This window comes from Nerophis lumbriciformis, linkage group LG02, assembly GCF_033978685.3.
Source record: "Nerophis lumbriciformis linkage group LG02, RoL_Nlum_v2.1, whole genome shotgun sequence".
NCBI lineage: Eukaryota > Metazoa > Chordata > Actinopteri > Syngnathiformes > Syngnathidae > Nerophis > Nerophis lumbriciformis.
The window spans coordinates 50,841,344-50,848,327 of record NC_084549.2 but is presented as its reverse complement, the minus strand read 5'-3'; the positions used below and the strand labels follow the sequence as shown (position 1 = coordinate 50,848,327).

Genomic DNA, 6,984 nt, shown 5'->3' with positions numbered 1-6,984 from the left:
TACTCAAAATGACAGTAATGATCTTAAAATTATGAGATAATGCGAAAAAAAGCAATAAAAATGTATTCCAACATAATTCCTAAACCAACAATGCAAAATGTCTAAAAATGCCTGTAATATTAAATCCATGTGAGTTTTACTAGAATCAGTTGTTTTTGTAAGGTTTGCAAATACAAAAAATAGGTTTTAATTACTATGACAGTTATTTAAACAATATGTATCTATGTGAGTTTTACTAGAAAAAATATATTTTGAATGGTTACAAAAACAAAATTTTTTTTTTTTTTACTCAATATGATAGTATAAATGTTATACTAAATCCATCCATTTTCTTCCGCTTATCCGAGGTCGTGTTGCGGGGGCTGCAGCCTAAGCAGAGAAGCCCAGACTTCCCTATCCCCAGCTACTTCGTCCAGCTCTTCTCGGGGGATCCCCAGCCAGTTGATATAATCTTCCCAATGTGTCCTGTGTCTTCCCCGTGGCCTCCTGCCGTTTGGACTTGCCTTAACGAAAAAAGCAATACAAATGTATTCAAACACAACTCCTAAACAAAACATGTAAAATGTCTAAAATGCCTTTAATATTGAATCTATGTGAGTTTTACTCGAATCAGTTGTTTTTGTAAGGTTTGCAAATACAAAAATTAGGTTTTACACTTAACTTTATAACTCAATATGTGTGGCAGTTATACTACCCCACTCAAAATGACAGTTATACAAACATAACTCCTAAACTACACATGACCATGTTCTAATAATGCATCAAGAAATGTATCTTTGTGAGTTTTACTAGTAACATTTTCTTTTGTATGGTTTGCAATGACACAAGTTAGTTGTTTTTTTTACTCACTTTGACAGTATACTGTCACACTCATTTTTAGTTATTTAAACATAATTCCTAAAGCACACATACAAAATGGCTATAATGCCTGTAGAAATGTATCTTTGTGAGTTTTACTGGGAAACAATATTTTGTAAGGTTTGTAAAGACACAAGTTAGTTTTTTTTTACTCAATATAACAGTATAACTGTCATACTATATATGAAAGTTATATAAACATAACTTCAAAACTACACATGAACATTTTCTAATAATGCATGAAGAAATGTATCTTTGTGAGTTTTACTAGTAACATTTTATTTTGTAAGGTTTGCAAAGACACACGTTAGTTTTTTTTTACTCACTTTGACAGTATACTGTCACAATCAATATCAGTTATTTAAACATAACTCCTAAACCACACAAACAAAATGGCTAATAATGCCTGTAGAAATCTAACTTTGTGAGTTTTACTGGGAAAACATATTTTGTAAGGTTTGTAAAGACACAAGTTAGTTTTTTTTACTCAGTATAACTGTATAACTGTCATACTATAAACAAAAGTTATATAAACATAACTCCAAAACCAAACATGCATTATGTCTAAAATTGATTTTGAGGTAGAGGGTGTTAAAGTTCCCGAAAGAGGAGTAGTAATTGTTGCGGATCAAAACTGTACACACCCCTTCATAATAGGTATGAATCTAATCGTGGGTTGTTGGGATGCCGTTTTTAAATGTCCTAAGACCTCTACTCTTCGGCATCTTCAAAAGCAAAAGGTGTGGAGGGAAGCTTTTGCTACATGTTCCCGTATAGAAGCTGTTGCTGCTGAAGATGGCTTGCTAGGCCACGTGAGATTGGCCTCGAAGACTAGTATTACATATCCCCCAAAGGAGATGTTGGTGTGGGGCTAACTACTGCGCCCTGGTAGAGGCTATGCCCGGTGCAGTTGGCGTGGCAAAATCACTGGTCGTGGTGAACAGAGGTAGGCTGCCCTTCCGTGTTTATAACCCCCATTCCTACAGTATTTCCTTAAAACGATTTAAAAAGATAGGGCAGCTGTTTTGTGTTGATGATAGTGATGTGCATGGAGCTGAGGATCTGTGTTTATCTCTAGTAGAGGAGGGTGTGGTAGAAGTGTCACTCATTGATGCCACAGCCCAAACCAATCCAGAACTGTCCCCAGATGTTAGGGATTTGAGTGATAAGCCGGATCTGTCTGAGCAGCAACAGGTGCAGCTACGCGCCCTGCTGGCGAAGTGGGAGAAGGTGTTTGCACAACATGAGGACTTTGGAAGGACCAGTGTTGTGCAACACAGGATACTGACTGGAGATTCCGCCCCTACCAGGGAGAGATACCTTACCCATCCCGTCTCTGTTGTATAAGGAAGTGAAGACACTGCATGCTTTCAGGTATGCTTGAACAGAGAGTGGTAAAGGAAAGCTGCAGTCCCTGGGCAGCGCCTATAGTGTTAGTCCGCAAAAAGGATGGGAGTTGGCGCTCTTGTGTAGACTACCGGAGGTTAAACTCAGTTACACATAAAGACGCCTTTCCGTTCCCCTGAATCGAAGAGACTGGTCTGAGCAAATCTGAATGGTTTTCGACCTTAGACCTCGCTAGTGGGTATTGGCAGGTGGAGGTGCACCCGGACGATCGTGAAAACACTGCATTTACAACTCCCCTCGGACTGTTCGAGTTTGAACGCATGCCATTTGGTCTATGCAATGCACCTGCCACTTTCCAACGGCTTACACATCATTGTTTGAATGGTCAAATAGCGGAATCATTGTTGGTTTATCTTGATGACATAATAATTTTTTCTGTTGAGGGACGGCGTAGCGCAGTGGAAGAGTGGCCGTGCGCAACCCAAGGGTCCCTGGTTCAATCCCCACCTAGTACCAACCTCGTCATGTCCGTTGTGTCCTGAGCAAGACACTTCACCCTTGCTCCTGATGGGTGCTGGTTAGCGCCTTGCATGGCAGCTCCCTCCATCAGTGTGTGAATGTGTGTGTGAATGGGTAAATGTGGAAGTAGTGTCAAAGCGCTTTGAGTACCTTGAAGGTAGAAAAGTACAACCCATTTATCATGTATTTATCATTTATTTCACTGCCCATCTAAAGCACCTGGACCAGGTGTTTGAACGGTTGCAGCGACATGGACTTAAACTCAAGCCCTCTAAGTGCAAGCTCTTTCAGCGTGAGGTGAAATTCTTGGGACATGTGGTGGATCGGGATGGAGTGAGACGGGACCCAGGTAAAATTAAGGCAGGACAGGACTGGGCCGCTCCGACCACTGTCAAGGAAGTGAGAGCGTTTCTTGGATTGGCAGGCTATTACCAACGTTTTGTGGCTGGGTTTGCTAAAATAGCCCGTCCCCTAAATAAATGTCGGTGGGACGGCCTCACTGGCAAGAAGGCACAGGTCCACAAAATAGTGTGGACACCAGAGTGTCAGACGTCCTTTGAAGAGCTAAAAAAGGCTTTGACCGACAGTTGCCTGCCCGCTATGCAGACGAGAGTTCCCCCCGTTGCAGGGACTGACAACGATAATGTATGGGGGGGGGTGTGATGGGACACAAGTAGGGAATTTTTTTTGTTTTGTTTCATTGTCATGCATGTCTGAGTGTTTTTATTGTTGTAGATTTTAATTGCATGTTTTTACATTTTACAATTTGATATATTTTTAATTGCATGTTTTTACACTTTGAGGACTTTGACTGTATTTTTAATTGCATAATTTTATTCCTTGTGGACTTTGCTGGCATTTTAAGACGTTGCCCCTTTTAGCTTGTTGCCCCTGACAACCAAAGTGCCCAATCGAACGGCACCTGAAATCAGACGCACCTGTGGAGCATTAGGGCTGCACACATTTAAAAAGGAGCGACCAGGAGGATCGTCAGGCTTAACAAGGAGGACCGGGTGAACGCGCGCAGGTTGAGAAGGAATCCCCAGGACTACCCAGCAGACCCGCAGGCTACCGAAAAGAACCCCCAGAATCCCACAATACGCAGGGGCAGAGGAAACTCTGCCTCCAAAGTAAGTGTCTTGCCTTGTGGATTTGCAGGGGTATTTAACTGCCTTGGGCTGTGGGCTTGTGGCTCGTGTGTCGTGCGCTGGCTGTGTGGTTCTGTGAGCAGGAGCAATCGAACACGATTCATAAACCAAAGATGTATTATGTCTAAAAATGCCTGTAATATTTTATCCATGTGAGTTACTACAATCAGTTGTTTTTGTAAGGTTTGCAAATACAACAAATAGGTTTTACACATAATGACAGTATAACTGCCACACCCAATCAGTAGTTTTTTACTCAATATGACAGTAATATTTTGACAATCCTGAGATAATGCAAAAAAAGCAAAAAAAATGTATTGCAACATAATTCCTAAACCAACAATGCAAAATGTCTAAAAATACCTGTAATATTAAAACTATGTGACAATTACTGTAATCAGTTGTTTTTGAAAGATTTGCAAATACAAAAATTAGGTTTTACGCATAGACATATAACTGCCACCTAAATATGACAGTTTAAAACATAACTCCTAAACCACACATGCAAAGTGGCTAATAATGCCTGGAGGAATGTATCTTTTTATGTTTTACTAGAATAATGATCTTTTGTAAGGTTTGCAAAGACACGAGTTAGTTTTTTTACTCAATATGACAGTTTTACTGTCATACTAAATATGAAAGTTATATAAACATAACTCTAACACCAAACATGCATTGTCTAAAAATGCCTGTAATATTGTATCTATGTGAGTATTACTAGAATCAGTTGTTTTTGTAAGGTTTGCAAATACAAAAATTAGGTTTTACTCACTATGCCAGTTATTTAAACATAACTCCTAAACAACAAATGCAAAATGGCTAATAATGCCTGGAGATGTATCTTTGTGAGTTTTACTAAAATGTTCTTTTGTAAGGTTTGCAAAGACACAAGTTAGTTTTTTTACTCAAGATGACACTGTCATACTAAATAAGAAAGTTGTATAAACATAATTTCAAAACTACACATGCAATCCGTCTAAAAATGCCTGTAATATTGAATCTGTGAGTTTTACCAGAATCAGGTATTTTGGTAAAGTTTACAATTACAAAAATTAGGTTTTACTCATAATGACAGTATAACTGCCACATTCAATATGGCAGTAACCCCTAAACCACATGCAAAATGGCTTATAATGCCTGGAGATGTATCTTTGTGAGTTTTACTAGAAAACATATAATTTGTAAGGTTTTTAAAGACACAAGTTAGTTTTTTTTACTCAATATAATAGCATAACTGTCATACTAAATCTATCCATTTTCTTCCGCTTATCCGAGGTCGGGGTTGCGGGGGCAGCAGCCTAAGCAGAGAAGCCCAGACTTCCCTCTCCACAGCCACTTCGTCCAGCTCTTCTCGGGGGATCCCGAAGCGTTCCCAGGCCAGCCGGCTGACATAGTCTTCCCAATGTGTCCTGGGGCTTCCCCGTGGCCACCTGCCGGTCGGACTTGCCCTAACGAAAAAAGCAATTAAAATGTATTCAAACACAACTCTTAAACCAAACGTGAAATGTCTAAAATGCCTGCAATATTGAATCTATGTCAGTTTTACTAGAATCAGTTGTTTTTGTAAGGTTTGCAAATACAAAAATTAGGTTTAACACTTAATGACAGTATAACTGCCACACTCAATTTGAAAGTTATTAAAACGTAACTCCTAAACTACACAAGAACATTTTCTAATAATGCATGAAGAAATGCATTTTTGAGTTTTCCTAGTAACATTTTCTTTTGTAAGCATTGCAAAGAAACAAGTTAGTTTGTTTTACTCAATATGACTTTACTGTCACACTCAAGGTGACAGATATTTAAACATAACTCCTAAACCGCACATACAAAATGGCTAATAATGCCTGTAGAAATGTATCTTTGAGTTTTACTGGGAAAAATATTTTGTAAGGTTTGTAAAGACACAAGTTAGGTTGTTTTTTTTACTCAATATGACAGTATTACTGTAATACTAAATATGAAAGTTATATAAACACAACTCCAAAACCAAATATGCATTATGTCTAAAAATGCGATGTGATATTGTATCTGAGTTTTACTAGAATCAATTGTTTTTGTAAGGTTTGCAAATACAAAATTTAGGTTTTACTCACTATGACAGTTATTTAAACATAAATACAACAAATGCAAAATGGCTAATAATGCTTGGAGAAATGTATCTTTGTTTTTCTAGAATGATTATATTTTGTAAAGTTTGCAAAGACACAAGTTAGTTTTTTTTTTACTTAATATGACAGTATAACTGTCATACTAAATCCATCCATTTTCTTCCGCTTATCCGAGGTCCGGTTGCGGGGGCAGCAGCCTAAGCAGAGAAGCCCAGACTTCCCTGTCCCAAGCCACTTCGTCCAGCTCTTCTCGGGGGATCCTGAGGCGTTCCCAGGCCAGCCGGCTTACATAGTCTTCCCAATGTGTCCTCTGTCTTCCCCGTGGCCTCCGCCGGTCGGACTTGCCCTAACGAAAAAAGCAATAAAAATGGATTCAAACACAACTCCTAAACCAAATATGTATAATGTCTAAAATGCCTGTAATTTTGAATCAATGTGAGTTTTACTAGAATCAGTTGTTTTTCTAAGGTTTGCAAAAACAAAAATTAGGTTTAATACTTAATGACTGAATTACTGCCACACTCAATATGACAGTTATTTAAACATAACTCCTAAACTACACATGAACATTTTCTAATAATGCATGAAGAAATGTATCTTTGAGTTTTCCTAGTAACATTTTCTTTTGTAAGGTTTGCAAAGACACAAGTTAGTTTTTTTAATTAAATATAACAGTATAGCGGTCATACATATGAAAGTTATAGAAACATAACTCCAAAACCAAACATGCATTATGTTTAAAAATGCCTGCAATATTGTATCGGTGTGAGTTTTACTACAATCAGTTGTTTTTGAAAGGTTTGCAAATACACAATTTAGGTTTAAATCACTATGACAGTTATTTAAACATAACTCCTAAACAACAAATGCAAAATAGCTAATAATGCTTGGAGAGATGTATCTTTGTTATAGAGAGCCTGCTGACCAACAGCATCAATGTCTGGACTGGAGCCTGCAGTGCCTCAGACTGGAAGTATCTCCAGCGAGTGGTGAGGACGGCG

At 38.4% G+C, this 6,984-nt stretch overlaps 1 long non-coding RNA gene across 1 annotated transcript; it reads left to right on the top strand.

Moving 5' to 3' along the window:
• Positions 1-3,724: 3,724 nt before the first annotated feature.
• Positions 3,725-6,626, top strand: LOC133610891 (uncharacterized). Its single transcript, XR_009815936.2, has 3 exons — positions 3,725-3,854; positions 5,148-5,343; positions 6,159-6,626. It is a non-coding gene; the product is annotated as an uncharacterized lncRNA (long non-coding RNA).
• The last annotated feature ends 358 nt before the right edge of the window (positions 6,627-6,984 follow it).